This window comes from Orbicella franksi, chromosome 7 (genome assembly GCF_964199315.1).
Source record: "Orbicella franksi chromosome 7, jaOrbFran1.1, whole genome shotgun sequence".
Classification (NCBI taxonomy): domain Eukaryota; kingdom Metazoa; phylum Cnidaria; class Anthozoa; order Scleractinia; family Merulinidae; genus Orbicella; species Orbicella franksi.
In genome coordinates this window covers 25,761,409-25,778,490 of record NC_138151.1, presented here as the reverse complement: position 1 = coordinate 25,778,490, position 17,082 = coordinate 25,761,409, and the positions used below count along the sequence as shown (strand labels likewise).

The window sequence follows — 17,082 nt, the reverse complement described above, 5'->3', positions numbered from 1 at the left end:
GATGATGATCAGTCAACGAACTCAGGCTGCAAGAGATGTGCAGAGCCGCCAGTGGATGTCTTGCGCGAAAATGCTAACCACGAAAGGGACCTTTTGCCAGCAAGAGTTGGACATTAAACGAAAGGAACAGGAAAAACAGCAAGAAACGATGCAATCCATGATGCTACATCAGCAACAGATGAATCAGGCTTTCATATCAGTTGTCAAAAAATAGGCAGTCGAGAACTGCATGTGGCTACCTTGGATACAAACAATTGGCTGAACTCCTCGTTTTGATAAGAAATCAAAATGATTCGTGATATTTGAATCGGATCAGCCTTTCGCTTCAAAAAATTGTTTACGTACCATTGATTTGCTGGGACAGTTGATGCTCTGATTGGTCACCGAACACTTTCCGGGGATTACGCTTGTGTGAACGCAATCTGATTGGCTACGAAAACTATCTGAAGAGTAAGGTTACATGGACGGGCTACGAAAACTATCTGAAGATAGACCCTTTTTATAAATGGCTGCCAATTACAAATTCTTTTGTAAGTATTAAAATTAGCCTGACTAACCTCGTTTTTGAGTTGATAATTCAAAAGAATTTTTGCTCCCAAACGAGTTTAGTGAGGCTAATTTAAATGCATACAAAATAATTTTTAAATTGGCAGCCATTTATGAAAAGGGTCTATTGGGGTTACGAAAATTACTTTCAAGGACGATGATATTAGTGGCTACGCCTCCTTGAGGCCGGTAGCTACAAAAATTGCCTGCGAAGTGAAACATGATTTTATTTGTAGGCGACACAGAGTTGATTTAAACGATTGACTTGTTCACAAAATTGGAATACATGCCGCAACATTGTGAACGCATGCCAGTTAAAACATTTCAATACATGCAGGCTCTAAAATTCAAAGCTCGACCGACAAATGCGTTTTTCGCTACCGTCAATAAAATGTTCGGCGGCTCCTCCCAGCTTACGACTATGTTGTCTGAACTGTACTCAAAGATTTGATTTGTTTATCACGTGCTCGGCAGTAGTCGGAAGCTGGGAGGAGCCGCCGAACATTTGATTGACAGTAGCGAAAAACGCATTTGTCGGTTAAGCTTTGAATTATAGAGTCCGAACGTTATTGAAAGGTGCAGTACAGAAACGAAATTTAAACTTGTCAATGACTTTTAGAATGACTTTTACTCTTTATTGCATTGAGCTTAACTATAGTATTTTAGAGCTAATTTTTTGCAAGCTGAGTATATTGCCGAGTTCGAATATTTCTCACAAGCCATTCGATTACACGGCTTTGTAGAATTTTTAGGTCAATTAAAATTGTCTTGATAAGTTACTGGAAATTTGGAGGGTCGAGTTTAAAAAAAAGTGAAGTTTGATTTTTATAAGGGCAAGTAATGCAGTTCGAAGCAATGTTCATACCACGCACATCTTTTTTTTTTTTTTTTGTGATCAAGGAATTTAAAATAGTTTTTTTTTTCTTTTCTTTTATACTTTTATTGTGATTCACACCACTTACAAAACTTTTACAACTGCTGAGTACAGAAGTGATAACTATTTACAATAATAATACAACTACTAACACTACTTACACTACTTAATAATTCGATGTAATTACAGATGCTACTAATTAATTGAAAAGAGTTAATAACGTTGCAAAAAAGCCATTCATTGAAAACCCGTAATCCACTCATTGCGTCGTTGTAGGCCTACGTCTGCAGAGTAAGACGACTTTAACGAAATGGAGCTTCGAGGTGTACTCTAAGAGGGAAGCTGGGTGCCTGTTGGAAGATGCTGACTCATAGCCCAACCATACAAATTATTAGCATCAAGATAAGTGATGTATTTTGATGGTTTGGTCTTATCATATGATTTCATATATTTATTGTTCACCTCACCAAATCAGTTGGCGATATAGCTTGTTCCTCCACGCATACCCTCTCGATAAATTGAAACATATCAATATCACTCATCAGTTCCAATTTAATGTCAGTCATTTTCAACATAGCATCCCATGATAATCCGGAAGAAGTAAAATAATGAGCTGGATCGAGCTTATAGTATTCAAGGCATGTTTTCCTGAAATTTTCAAACACATCGACTAATAACAGATTATCAGACATCAAAAATAGATCATGATACTCACCCATATTCTTGAGCAGAAATCCTCTCCATACTTTTTTAGCGTGCTTATAATCGTCATCACTGATATGTTGATCATTGAGCATACTGTAGAATGCTTCTTTTGTTGGTAATTTAGTTTCATTGAACTTTTCAAATGAGTCCATATAGTCGTATGGGTAAACACCTTTTTTGGACATCAAATCAAGTGCTTTTCCTTGGAAAACTTCAGATGTATATTTCAAAGATTCCTTGGGTAGATTGCCGACTAGTTCATCCAAACTAGAACTCATAAACTGGAAACTATCAATAAATACCAAATTGCGACCTAACATAAACGCCATGTTATTCGGGATGCAGTTAATACTCATTTCTTTCTCCTCACCCTTTTTATTGATGTAGGTGTTGTTCTTAGCTATTTAGCCAATCTGGTGCATGATAAAATGGTTATCATAGCCCCTGTCACATGACAATGATCTCTGACTCTTTTGTCCTTGTTGGTATTCTTCTTGCCGCAAATATGGCACTCTGTTAATTGTTTGAAATTCTCTTCGACAGCAAGAGTCATCTTGATTGGTTTATTGAACTTATATTTGATGGTATTTCTACAATATTTCACTTCATCTATCATTTTTTCCATGAATTTGTAAACCGCATTTTCACCTCGATCAATTTGGGCTGGTTTGGAATACTTATCATCATAACAGCAGACGACGTTATAAGCAAATCCACAATCTGTATGTTTTTGATAAGCTTCAGTATATGAATCATTATCATTTGGTTTACAAGAATCTACTTTTTCTGTGATGGCTTCGAAATCAGCATAAATCACAAATGGTGCTTATAACTGTCGGTTGTGATTTTGAAAGCTAATTTTGTCACCTTTCCCAGGTATTTTTATTGCTTGTTCACCATTAATCACAATACACTCAGTCTTATGTTTATTGAGAACATCTTCAGATGAGAAACACTGAAGACAGTGCATACAAAAGTGTTTTCTATGCTCATGTTTGGTTTGATTGTACATGAATCTATCAAAGTCTTTGATCAACACATAGTGATGTTTGTCCTCATTGGTTATTAATAGAAGATTCAAATGATCATCAAATCGTTCTTGTGAAACATAAATTGGATGTGCTTGTTTATTTTCATAACCAAAAACATTAATTTTGATACTATTCTGTTTCTCAATTTTATGATAATCATTAATTTTGACCGGAAATTCAACATCATAATAATCTAACTTATTAATAAGTGATCTATCTGATTTCTTGATTCTATCTGGATCTTTCTCTTGAGGATTAATATGCCTGATATTACACCAACGAAAGCATTCATTGTCCTTATTTTTCATATTTATCAAACCTTTCAACGAGTTTCTCAACTCTTTTGGAAGTTGAATATATGATTTACTCTTCATTGGTTTATATTTGACAATATTCAGATAATGTTTATCAACTGAGTCTATGATCCAACCACTACCCTCTGATAGCCATTGTGCGATCTTTTTCAAAATCTCTTCCTGAGAAATGTTCAATTCTTGATTTAAATCAATTATGTTTGTGACAGTCTTAGCCTTACTATTGAAATGAGCAGTTTTTCGTTTCAAATAATGCTTACCACCCATATTATCAATTTCAACTTCGACGTCATCATCATTTTGTTTATTATTGATCTTTTAACAATAGAACAACTAATTGTTTTTTTGTCAATTTATTCAATTCTGATTTATTCATCTCTACTATACTATAGCTAGATAATTTTTTTTCTCATAATTTCTATTTTTCATACTCATTATTCCCAATGTATTAATGTCGATTTCTCTTTAAGTCATTTTCAGAAGCGCTGTTTGGCCACTTGGTGAGTAATTTTTTGATTTGCGGAGGCCTGGGACAGCCCAATTTATGCTGTTTCTGGCAGAAGGATTTTTTTTTTTTTTCTGGAGGGGTGGTAAGATTATTTTTTTCGTCATGAGACAGCTCCGCGAATTTTTTCTGGCAGACGGATTTTTTTAATTTCTGGAGGGGTGGGAGACATTAAATTTGCTCACGAGAGGGCTTGACTTGGAAGTTGCTCTGAGAGGCCTGAAAATGCATTTTTTTTTTTTTTTTTTTTTGAGTTGAGGCCCGGCGAGGGTATTTTTTTGATTTGTGCAGGAGTGGGAAGGCCGTTTTTTGCATAATGCGCTGGTAGCGCCATTTACTACACTACTCCTCATTTATATAATCTCGGGTACCCGAGATAACCCTCCATCTGCTGCAACTACACCGAGCGTTTATATTTGAAAACGTTGTCCCCGTAGGCCGAGTCAAAGTTGACCCTCTATGATTATTCATAACCCTTTCTATGAGTTTCCCTCGGTCATTCGATTACAGGAGGTTTTGCCGAGTTAAATTTCACTTCCTTGATACAAATCTCTGCTTTAAATCCTAAATCTAGGCATTGCATGATACTTCCCACGCCGAGCCAAAGTGTGTATATGAAGAAAAGTTGTACCGCTTGCTAGGGTGACCCTATCTGCCGAGGCGAGACAACCCGCCCACCCGACTTGTCTCGCCCTCCTAGACGGGTTCGCGATCCTCAAGTAAACGGTTGGTTTAATTTTTCAAGGAATAAGTGAAAAGTTAGTACAGTCAGGGTAACTCGGGGAAGGGGTGTCTCGGCTTCTTACATTAATTGCAGGAGTTTCAAATTTAGACCATTAACTTCATTTCAAAATATGCGATAGTGGCAAAAAGTTGCAAAGAGCAACGTAAAAATTTGCGTCAAACAGGTGTAGAGCAAGCCATGGAACTAGCTAACATTTCATCGGAGTAGCTGGGAATATAACATCCATCTGGTTTACTGCATGTTAGCATCGTTATAAGCTCGGCGGTTGTTTGCAAAAAGGATTCTGTTGACTACTCTTGCTTCAAATTATTGCTCCTTCGCGCCATGTGAAGCCTTGGATCCGACTGGCTCATAGCTACCGGAGTTTATCCCGGTTTCTGCAGCATGAAGCGGCTAGGAGTATTTCTACTCCCCCTGGACGGGATGCTAGTCCATCGCAGGTCCCTCCCCTGCAATTTGTTACGTTTGGGCTCCAACAATTCGCCGGTACCCAATTATACTCCTGGGTGGAGAGAGGCACTGTGAGAGTTTAGTGTCTTGCCCAAGAACACAACACAGTGTCCTCAACTAGAGTCAAATTCTAAAAAAATGAAACGGCTTTTCATTTCTTTTTCCCGCTTCTCGCACCTGTTTACATCCTCGACGAGACTTTTTTGTACTTAATCTTTGGCCCAGTCACGTAAAATAATATCTAAATTCTGACGACTTTCCTCCACTTTAAAAAAACAGAGGGAAAGTGTTTGTTATATTGACGCCATGTATACGTCTGTTCTGTCCTCTAATAGATCATAGCAGAAAACCAATAATAATAATAATAATAATAATAATAACATTTATAATGCGCAAATTTCATAAAATATTCAATTGCGTGTGACAAGATTAGAAACGGAATAAAAAGGCTAAAAAGCTAAAATTAACATAACCTTATGACAAAAACCAATCAAAATGAGAGAATAATTTTTGATTGATAGATAAACATTAATTCATGTGCTCATTGTGTTTTGTAAAAAAAAAAAAAAAAAAAATTGACGTCAGTTTTTCATGCTTCTGCTCTGTTATTGACAACGGACAACGAATTTCTTCATAACATTGTTAAAGTAGTCTGCGGATCCACCGTCGGCTTATGGCTATCGCCCCGTGGATCCACAGCTACTTTGACAATGCTATGACCAGATTCATGGTCAATAATAAGACAGACGGATAAAAACTGACGTCAATTTGTTAAGCAAAACTTGTATATGCAGAGCAAAAGTTCACATACCATAATTCAGTCACTAGACGTCTTCACACGAAGAACCTGTGTTACAAGCACTCGAGCAAAGGGTTTTGGTTTTTACGTTTCCTTCTGGGCTCACTTGAAGGGCTCGATTGGCCTCCGAGTTTTACTTGGACGTTTAAGAGAGTGTCTCTGTAAGAGCGGTTCGGTCGATTTTGCTTGAGACACAAATTTAGCTCATTTCTTGTGTGTTGTAAGCCATTCATTTACCTATTCTAAAACAACAATCCGTTTGATCGGATCTCTTTATTTTTCAAAGTTTTACGGAAATTAAATTTCAATCGAGCGAAGGCCTGTCGTGACACTTTTAAGACTTAAATTTGAGACAACTTTGGAAGACAATTTACAAAAAACTACGGGACTCAGCAAAAAACAAATACCACAGCCATGTATATTAATTTTATCTTACCCATTGAGGCGACTTTCGTGAACATCACGTTTCAATCAAGAAAACAGGAAGACTTTAGTGACACCCTATCGGTTCGCTTAAGTCACACACGCGAAAACCGATCAAATTCAAAGTAAATTTTTAAAAAAGTGAGGCGTTCTTAACTGATCCAACTAACATGGCTAGGAAGAAGGTGCCATAGAAAAGGTAACTACAGAAAAAAACTTTGCGGCCCGGCCTTTACTAAAACTTTATAACTCCGTGAACTTACCTAATTTTCGGCAATCTCCAAGTTTGGCCGCCATTTTGAGGGACTTGTCAACATGAAGCGTAGTAGATATAAATCGAGCAGGTAGATCTAAAACCGTCTGAAATACATACGAAAGCATTCAAATGAACTTTACTTTCAATTCAAGCGGCAACATTTAAAATTGTTCGTTAAAGTTACCATTCCTACATCCCCATGCGACCATTTCTCCCAACGATTTAAACACTGCAACTAGTGTTCGAGTTCCCCTCGTCGATTCCACCGTAAAAAATACCCTGTGCCACCTAAGCTTTGACTCGAATGTGAAGTACGAATCAAATAACATAACTGCTTCATCTTCGAAGCAATATCACGCTGATATTTTGATTTTCTGATCAACGAGGCGGTAATCAGGAAGTGATCGCCATGTTTACCTCATAAACGTGTCCGCCGACCAGCCGCTGAGTGAAAACATTACGGCGCGGGGTGGGGTGGGTGGCGGGCTTATCGTCATAGGATATTCGAATACATGCCAAAAAAGCTTTAGGACTCTCAGTCTAAACAGTGAAGGCATGCTTCGTCATAGAGACAACTTTTATTTTATTCTCATAACTTTTTCCTTTAAATTAGTGCTGGGTTAATTAATAGAGTTATTCAAATATTTTTAACCTGGGTACCCATATGACTTTTGTGCTTGTCATCAGTGGTATAAAATAAGGTGTCTTTTCTTCCAGAACCTTTTATTTATACCCCATTACACGGAATGAACACTATACTTGGAACGTTCGTTCTAAATCATTTTTTGCAGTTCCCAAGAATGTATGGATAATCATTGCTTTATAGAAAGCTGACTCTAAAATATGATTTTCCATAATAATGAGCAATGTCATTTACCTATGGTTTAATAAAACTAGTATTGCACAATTTTTAGCGTTGTCCACTTTTAAGCCCGACATACAATTGTCAAGTGAACTATGTTAGTTTCAGCTCATTCCTTGATTCGATCTGACCTTTTATCACTAAACCCTATTCTTTTCATTTGCAATTTTCCTGTACATTTTTTTCATACGATAACAACAAAGAGTTTTACGAGTAAATATACAAATACATGCAAAAGGCCGGCTAAATAAGCTCCTTCCCCTGCTAAGTAAGTAAGTGACCTTTATTTAAACACAATAAGTAATTAAGCTTGCAGCTTGCTGGGTCGTGTATAAATAAAAAATAAAGAATAGTTACAAAATAAGAATTAAAAAAAATTTACAATGTAAGATGTAAACTAGTTTACATAAAAATTTGCAGGTAATAATAATTACCTAATTATTAACATTATGTGACTAATAAACGTATACCAGTTGGCAGTCGAGTCATCTTCTGCAGTATATATTCGCAAAGCTAATGTCCCTGACCAAAGTAAGGTTATTGATCATCTTAGAGAAGCTGTTTACACTGTTCGCATTCGGCATCCAATCTGTAGAAAATTCCACAGAATTGTACTTCTGTAAGATACGGAGGATTTCTTGATATTTGATTTAAAATGAGGGATTTCCAGCTTAAGGCTGTTTCTTAGATTATAGTAGGATTGTGATTTTGCAATATGTGCAGTCATACAAGGTGGTGAGTCATTGTAGTACATTTTATACATTAGCTTCAGAATGGAGTTCTTATAATAGGTTCTTAGAGTGTCCCATTTGGCCCTGGTGAGGGCTTCAACTGATGGTAGGTCTTTAGGAAAGTTGAAAATAAGCCTTGCTGCTCTGCAGTGTAGTCTTTCGAGTGAGTCGAAGTCATCTGAGCGATTCGTACCTCCCCATACGGATATACGGTACGTGACTGCAGGGATTACAACTTTGAAATATAGGTTTAAGAGATCTTGCTTAGGTAAAAATCTGCTCTTCTTTATGAGACTCAACTTGTTGACGAAGCTCTTCTTTAGTCCCTTAATATGTGCTGACCAGTTTAATTTATCGTCAATATCGACACCCAAGAGTCGACTTTGTGTGACCCGTTCTAGAATGTTGTTTCCAAGGTATATGGGCGGGTGGGGGCCTGTAAAGGATCCTCTGTGGATTAGCATGTATTCGGATTTTTTCGGGTGCGGAGTCAACTTATTTCTCACACACCACGCATACAACTCGGTCAGGGATTGATTTAGCGCAGCGGCGACCTCGTCTACGCTCCTGCCTATGCAGTAGATGGTCGAATCGTCAGCATACATATGGACGGTCCCAGACTGAACTGACCCCACGAGATCGCTTGCGTAGAGAATAAATAGAGTGGGACCCAGGACACTTCCTTGTAGGACACCGGAAGTACACCGAGCAGAATCTGGATCGTTGCCCGTTTAGGGCCGTGTACTGCAGCCTAGATGTAAGGTAACTCGTCAGCCAATCTAGTAAGAGGCCACGTATTCCAAATCGATATTGAAGCTTGTTTAATAGGATGTCATGATCTACACAGTCAAAGGCTTTCCTAAAGTCGACAAATGCAGCACCCACCACGAGACCTGAGTCTATGACATCTCTCCAAGTTTCTGTCAGGTGGATAAGGAAGAGCTCAGTGGAGTAGCCCTTTCGATATGCCCACTGATTATCTGTTACCAGACGATTAATTTTTTGACGATTAATTTTTTGCTCCTAATTTTTTGGTTGCTTTTGCCCCATGCCTCTGCACGACTGCCTGTTAGCTAAAAGGAAATTTGAAAGACTGCTATGCAGGACACCTTTTCTTTTTCATTTTCGGTTACCCTGTACAATTTTTGTATGCAAAGATAAATACATAAAAAAAACAAAAAACAAACAAACAAACAAACAAAAAAACACAACGGTTTTTACAAGTAAACTGTTTTTCGTGTACCAGACTAAATATATACATATACTTTGTTCTGGCAAAATGCTGGCTAAGAACGACTGAATATATACGTACTCGGAAATAAAATTATGCTGTTTGGTTTCCCGTTAAAACCTTACGTAAGAATGACGCGTGTCTATTCAAATTGTGACAACACCAAGTGACAAAGTCAAAGCAAAACAGAAAAAAAGTGTAATTTTCATAACCAACTTACAATCTCTCCATTACAGACAGCAACAAGGGCCATTGCGTCACTGCTTAATGATGTAATTATCCTTCCACTGAGCACTGGCATTTATGAGTCATTCCCTTTAATTTTGACTTTAGAACAGCTTTGGAATCTCTAGATTTAAATGGGAGCTCGAAGAAAGTACAGCTTTCCTTAAGCATGGAAACAGTAGAATAGTTCAATTTTTTTCTTCTTGACGTAGTCACACAAGTCATAAAAGTCAGAGACAATCGGATGTGTTAAGCCAATTTCTGTTACAACTGATTTGACGGTGGTCATATGACTCACTTCTTTCTCGTCAATTGATTCCTCGTCAGATTTATCGTCACAGCGGTGCTCGGAGAAGGACCTGCCCGTCTCCTTCTCAAGGAGGACAAACGGGAGAAAAATCTTTGTATTTGGGCTTCGGTTAGCCACTCTTCCAGGGAAAACAGGCGCTCCCCGTTTTCCCCCTTTGCTTTCCACATATCTTGCGAAACTTGTCGCGGATCCTCTCTCCTTCCAGATTGTTCACCAGTTTCAAACTTGGAGGTGAGATACTGCCTTACTTTCTCTAAGAAGCGAACAGCGCCACCTTTTGGTTTATTATGTGCCCATCCTTCGCTTGAATTCGACTGGAAAAGTTCACTACCTTGTCTCTCGATAACATTGTTACTGTCGTATTCTGAAAGAGTAAGGGGTGAGAATTTTTCAACCCAGCCTCGTTTGAGTTTGTCATACACACTCTCTGTATGTTGTCCAACAGATATATGCAGCTCCATTTCTTCGACAGATTTGAATGTCCTAGCACATGCTGGTTCTGGGCATTCCAACACTAACCCCAATTCACAGCTGCTTTCCGCATCACCACTGTCATGCGCGCTTCCATGCGTTACTCTCGGAGTGAAGCCAGAATTCTCCTGTTCTGTTGTGAGATCGGTGGCGCCTTGATGCTTTATGTAAATTTCATCCCACGGAATGAGTTTGCCAGGCCCAACTTGGAATGCCTTCCACACTCTGAGCCCGTCTTGTTGATACGAAAAGTCGTGTATGGTACTGAATTGCTGGAGTTTCTCGATATCTAAATCTTTCTTGGTTTCATTTACGCGGCATACAGCTGCGGTACATCCTTGAACTGGCCTTTCTTTGAGCGCCGTGTGTATATCACTGGCAGTGAGAACGTCATGGCTCTCGTTAAAGTATCTCCTTATGGCACCTTTCAAGGGGTATAGGATCCTGTCGCATACGTCTTTTCGAGACTGTGGCTCAGAAAAGTCGTATCTCTGAAGTGACACACCTACACGCTCTCCAACATCACGGGTGGCAACAATAAGCTGGCTGTTGTGGTAACAGCCGCCTTCATCTGATTTGAGGTAAGCCTTCTTTACCTCTGGATTTGAGGAGCGAACGGTGATTAGGAGACTCTTCAAGATGGACAGCACCGAGAACCAATCCTCTGAACAGCTGTTGAATAGGTGGTTGTAGAACGAAACGAAAAAATTCCCCTTTCCATCACTCCTGATAGCACAGTTAACGTGCCAGTTCATTCCCCTCTTAGCATACCAATCGTACTGCTTTTCACGAAATCACCGCTGTAAGAAATTCATTGCCCAGTCCATCACTATAAACACGGAATCTTCTCTCAGGTTTTGTGTGAAGTTTTGTTTTGCGATCTCTTGGTTTTCGCATCGGACAATATGGCATTTCCATTCGTTGATGAAGTTGACGGACTTTGCAAAGTCATAAAGAAGATTACCATGTTGTTCTTTGGAGTAAATCGAAGAGCAAAGTTCATTGATTTTCCCTCCACGGATCGAAGAACAGTCTTCAGTTCCTCGCAACTGTCGCACTTTGATAAATGGTCGTGTAAGCCCTGGTGTTTGAAGTGTTTATCAACGGGATCACTAAGAGCGAACTTCCTGCATTGATCTGCACAACGGCTGTCTTCGTTGCGACAATGAACGCCTTCTTTAGGCGGTTCCTACTTTTCCTACTTTTCCTCAAGTTGTTCAACAATTTGGGTGATTCTCTGGAAACCTTCGGCACTGTCAGCGGATACACTGTCCAGTCCTTGCAAAGACTTACGCTGAGACGCTTCCCTCACTTTAGGGACGCGGTACATATTGTTGCACGACTTAGTGGTTAAAAACCACGATCTTCACAAAATGCCACACACTTATACCACTGATGACAAGCAAAAAAGTCATATGGGTACCCAGGTTAAAAAGATTTAAATAACTCTATTAATTAATACCAGTTCTAATTTAAAGGGAAACGTTTTGAGAATAAAAAAAAGTTTTCTGTTCATGCCTTCACTGTTTAGACTGAGAGTCCTAAAGGTTTTTTAGCATGTATAAACAATAGCCTCCATTTAGCGTGAAAATATGCCAGGATATTTGTAACGCGGACATGATCTGTTCCGAGAAGCGAACAGTTTTCCGAGAGATGATGTGAAGTGTATATGAAATAATTCATATTTGAACTGTGGTCATAGATGAAAGTGAAGAATGATCATCGCAGTAAATTTTCCAATATGAAAGAATTACTTCATATATACTTCACATCATTTCACTCCTCACGGGAATATGAATTCAATTAATTGACCTCGCTCCCAATGTGTGGCTTCATAGCTCAGTTGGTAGAGCATCGCACCGGTATCGCGGAGGTCACGGGTTCGAATCCCGTTGAAGCCCTGATTTTTTCAGGCTTCTTCTTTCCAATTGCTTAAATTGAAAAATTTACTGCGATGAGCATTCTTCACTTTCATCTATGACCGCAGTTCAAATATGAATTATTTCATATATACTTCATATATATATATATATATATATATATATATATATATATATATATATATTTTTTTTTTTTTTTTTAACTTGTAAATATTGTTCCAATCTGAAGAAGGCCGAAGGCCGAAACGTCACATTAAAAGCCGGAACAGTTAGAAGTTTGCTTCATGACGCCTCATCTTACACTTAACTAAAATTCACATTGAAGCACGGTATCTTTTGATCCTTCTACTGGAAGTCACCGTTTGGAAAACCATATTATCCTGCCTATATATATATATATATATATATATATATATATATATATATAACTGCAGACAGTACTGTTTCGGCCTTCTGGGCCTCATCATGAAATTATTTTAGTTAATTAATTTATTTTAGCCAGTGAAATTATTTATATATATATATATATATATATATATATATATATATATATATATATATAAATCATTTCACTGCCTGACTTTTAACCTCTGTCTATTGTTAAGATCAACGTTTTTCATCAACAACCGCGGTTTTTGCTCATGGATGAAGTAACATCCATGAGCTTAGGAGCCAGTCGGATGGCGCTCGATCACTCACGATCGATCACTCACTCACTCGATTTTGATTAATTTATTGATTAAAACCGGATTAAATGGTTTTCTCCTATCCCTCCCCTGCTAAGTATAGTTTTTGTCCTAGGCACTTCTTTGTGTAGGTTTGGCAGGTTTTAGACGGGGACTAGAAAGGCGAAATGTTTGTCCGACAGCATGGAGTTTATACATGGCGGTTAACGCGGCACGATGATGGTTTTTGGTTCAATTCGTGGAGTTGTAAAATGGAAAGTTGATAAGCTAAGCAACAGTAGCTGCGACAAATGAACATGGAAAGACTAGAAGGAAGTACTATACCATTTTTGTGCGGCAGCATAGCGTAACGCGGCACGAGGATGGTTTTTCGTTCAATTTTATTGAGGAGACCTTCGTGGATTGGTAAAATGGAAAATTATCAAGCTAAGGAACACTAGCTTCGGCAATGAACATTGAAATCCTGAAAGCCACGATGCTCGCTTCGAAATCTTTAAAGCTACAATGCTGAAAAGCGACGATGTCACGACCGAGGACGAATCGTTTTTAAGTCTTTTAAAATGTCACCTGGAGGGGGACAACAGTGCAACGGGGAATGAATGCTGTATCATCTAGAAGCTAAGGTAAGCCTCCTTGTTGTGTCGTATTTTTTACTATGCCTTTTAAACTGGAGGGATTATTTCGTTCGGAAAGTAGCACTGGTACAAAATCGATTCCGAATGTGGTCACGTGACAAAAGGCATTGTTTTCTGACTCAAAAGAGCTGCCTTTCGCCATTTTGGGTCATTTTGGGTGTTGTCTCTGCAGAGTTCTCTTCGATCTGTGTATTCAATATTGGCGATTTATATTATCGGTGCTATGGATGTAGTTTGTACAGAAAATGCTGATAACAAGTCTCTCGGATATTCGGGGACAAAAGTATTATCGCAACCCTCTACTGGCCGGGGTAATTCGCAAGGCCAGGAGACCTTTAGCTTCGAAGAAGCTTACGTCGAGTTCCCCTCTCGCTGGGACTTAAATGCCACAATCGTGGAAAGCGAGATTGAGAGAGAATTGCCAGATACTTGTCAAACAAATGCTAAACAAATGCCAAATAATGTATACCAAATAACAAATGCCAAATACGAAATGTTGAACTGTCAAACACATGACCTATCACATGAGAAATCGCTGAAACGTGAAAATACCAAGGAGCAGAGCGAGTCTGTTACAGTACCCGAGCAGTATATCGACGCATGTATTAGAAAAACTGAACTTCAAAATAAACACGGAACACCATTCCAAGCTTCAAGTAAGTTCAATTGCATATGCAGTGGTGATAATCTTCAAATTGCAAATGTACTCGAGAATGAAAGAAATATTCAGCTACGAAATTCAAGAGCAGTGATAGTCTCCCATTCTCGTTTACGAATGAGACGTGAGAGAGAGCCTTCGAGAATTTCTTTCAGAATGGTTTCTAGACTTTTTAAAAGGAGACAGACAAGAAGGGCAGTCAAATTATGCATTAAGAAATGTGTCCCTACAACATGTAAGTTGAATGTTATGCTTTGCGGATATACTCGTAATCACTTCTTTGACCAATGCTCAAGATCAAAATTCACGGTTTTCCCAAAGAAGAGTTTGAATAGACGTAATTTGTTTCTTGTTCGAATGATGATATTTAAGCACAAAAAGTTACCTTTGTTTTGTATTGGTACTGAAGACAATAACCACCAAAAATTAAAGCAGCTCCACATTAGAATTTTGTATCATTTAACTAGCAGACTTATATCACTTAGTGGAGATGTTGAGTTAAATCCAGGGCCTTCTAATCAGTCTAACAATGCCATGTGTAGTTCACCTACAAATTTTGTACCTCTATTAGAAACTAGATTGTCTAACTTAAACAGAACTGCGATTGATGTTGGAGGAGGTGGTGACAGCTTTTTCAGGGCTGTATCACATCAACTCTATGGCAATCCTAATAATCATTTTTATCTGCGCAGTGTTGGTGTTCAGTATTTAGTGCATAACCCTGAACAGTTTATAAAGAGTAACACTGAACATTCTTGGCAAGATTATTTACAAAGCATGTCAAATCAAGGAACATGGGCTGATGCTATCATAATTCAAGCAGTTGCTAACTGTCTTAACTTTTCAATTTATATTATTGAGTCAAATCCAGCCTTTTCTCCTGCTACTGTTGTTGAATCAATGAATGTGACAGATGGTAGCCTAAAAATTTACATTGGGCATGTACACGAAATTCATTATGTTTCCACAAGTGAGATGCAAAGGAGATACAGTAATAGTGAAACAAATATAGACAAGAATTTAAACCAAGGTGCACAAGAAAGGAAATGAACCTGGGACATGTAAGGGAATTCAAGCGAAAGTCCTTTAGAAAACGGAAAGCAGCTAACCCAGAGCTTGTACGGGAAATTAATAAGCAGTCAGTTAGAAAACGAAAAGCAGCTAACCCACAGCTTGTGCTGGAAATTAATAAGCAGTCAGTTGGAAAACAAAAAGCAGATAACCCAGAGCTTGCACGGGAAATTAATAAGTAGTCATTTAGAAAACGAAAAGCAGCTAACCCAGAGCTTGTACTGAAAATTAATAAGCGGTCAGGTAGAAAACGAAAAACAGATAACCCATAGCTTGTAAGGGAGACTAAAAACAGTTTTTTTAAGAGAAAGAAAGCCAGTAACCCAGAACACATTGAAGAAATCAATAGAAATTCCAAAGAAAAGCTCAAAACTGTGTCACGTTTCCATACAGCTGGTGTAGTTAATGAAGCACTTTTTCAAGATCTCCCAAATGTATCACAGATAACATTTGGCAGTGACAGGTTGCAAGCACAAAAAAACAAAGATACTAATGCAATTTCCATGATAAATTTGTTTCACAAAAACATTGCGCATGGCCCAGAATATGTATGTACTTGTTGTGATCAGTTGTGGTACAAGTCCTCTGTGGTGAAATGTGATGTAAATGGATACAAATCCTGCTCACAAAATGTGGTTAAGTCCTGTCTTACTGGTTTTAAAAGTGTTAATGACACTGAATGGATTTGCATAACTTGTGATTCAAATCTGAAGAAAGGAAAGTTGCCCAGCTGTTCTAAAGCCAATAAAATGAGTTTTCCTGACAAGCCTGATATATAGAAGAGCGACTAATATCACCACGTATACCTTTTATGCAAATCCGTGAACTACCTAGAGGTGGTCAGTTGTCCATTCATGGAAACATTGTAAATGTCCCAAGTGATGCCAATTCCACTGTACATTGTCTCCCACGGCCACTAAGTGAATCACAAACTATTCCTATAAAACTTAAAAGGCGTCTCAACTATAAGCATCATTATCAGTTTCAGAATGTTAGACCTAAGATAGTACTAGATGCAGCTAAGTATCTTGTAGACACAAGTGACTTGTTCAAAGGAGAAGGTATAGAAGTTCAAAATAGATGGCTAAATGACATTAATTCCACCAACAATGAGGATTGGCGAGAATTTGTGCAAAACCCTAGTGTCCTAAATCCTATTGATGAAGCCCTTTCAAAGGACAAAATGGACGATGTAAGCAATAACAACATTTTTAACACTGGAGTTGATAGTCAAGACAAAATAGTTGATAATGATGATTGGTGTGGAGTTGAGGAAAGTCCTTCAGGAGTTACAGATACATTACTGCAAGAATCCAACATAGTAGAAAATGCAGACAGAATTATTAGTCTTGCACCAGGAGAAGGAAACAAACCATTAGGGATATTCTTGGACAAGGACTCAGAATACCTTTCATTTCCATCAATATTTTGTGGAAAACGAAGGCCTGACAACAATGAAAGAAACGTCCCTGGATCATACAGTACAATTGCGAAGTGGGAATTAAGAAGTAAGGATAGTAGAGCTGCCATGTCTGTCCCTAATATCTTTTATAAGCTGAAAAAGCTGCAAATCAAGCAAATTCAAGATAGTGTTTGTATTTCACTCAGAAAGTGTAAGACGAAAGGTAAATGTCTCACTGCTGGAGACTTGAAATCTGAAGATTATCTCAATAA

The 17,082-nt window shown here is 38.3% G+C and overlaps 1 protein-coding gene and 1 pseudogene across 1 annotated transcript in view; one reads left to right on the top strand and one right to left on the bottom strand.

Annotated features, from left to right (window-relative positions):
* LOC145492473 (uncharacterized) overlaps positions 1-17,082 on the top strand; it is a 121,464-nt gene that overhangs the window by 87,351 nt on the left and 17,031 nt on the right. The window lies entirely within an intron of this gene.
* LOC145493132 (uncharacterized) lies at positions 9,749-11,856 on the bottom strand (annotated as a pseudogene).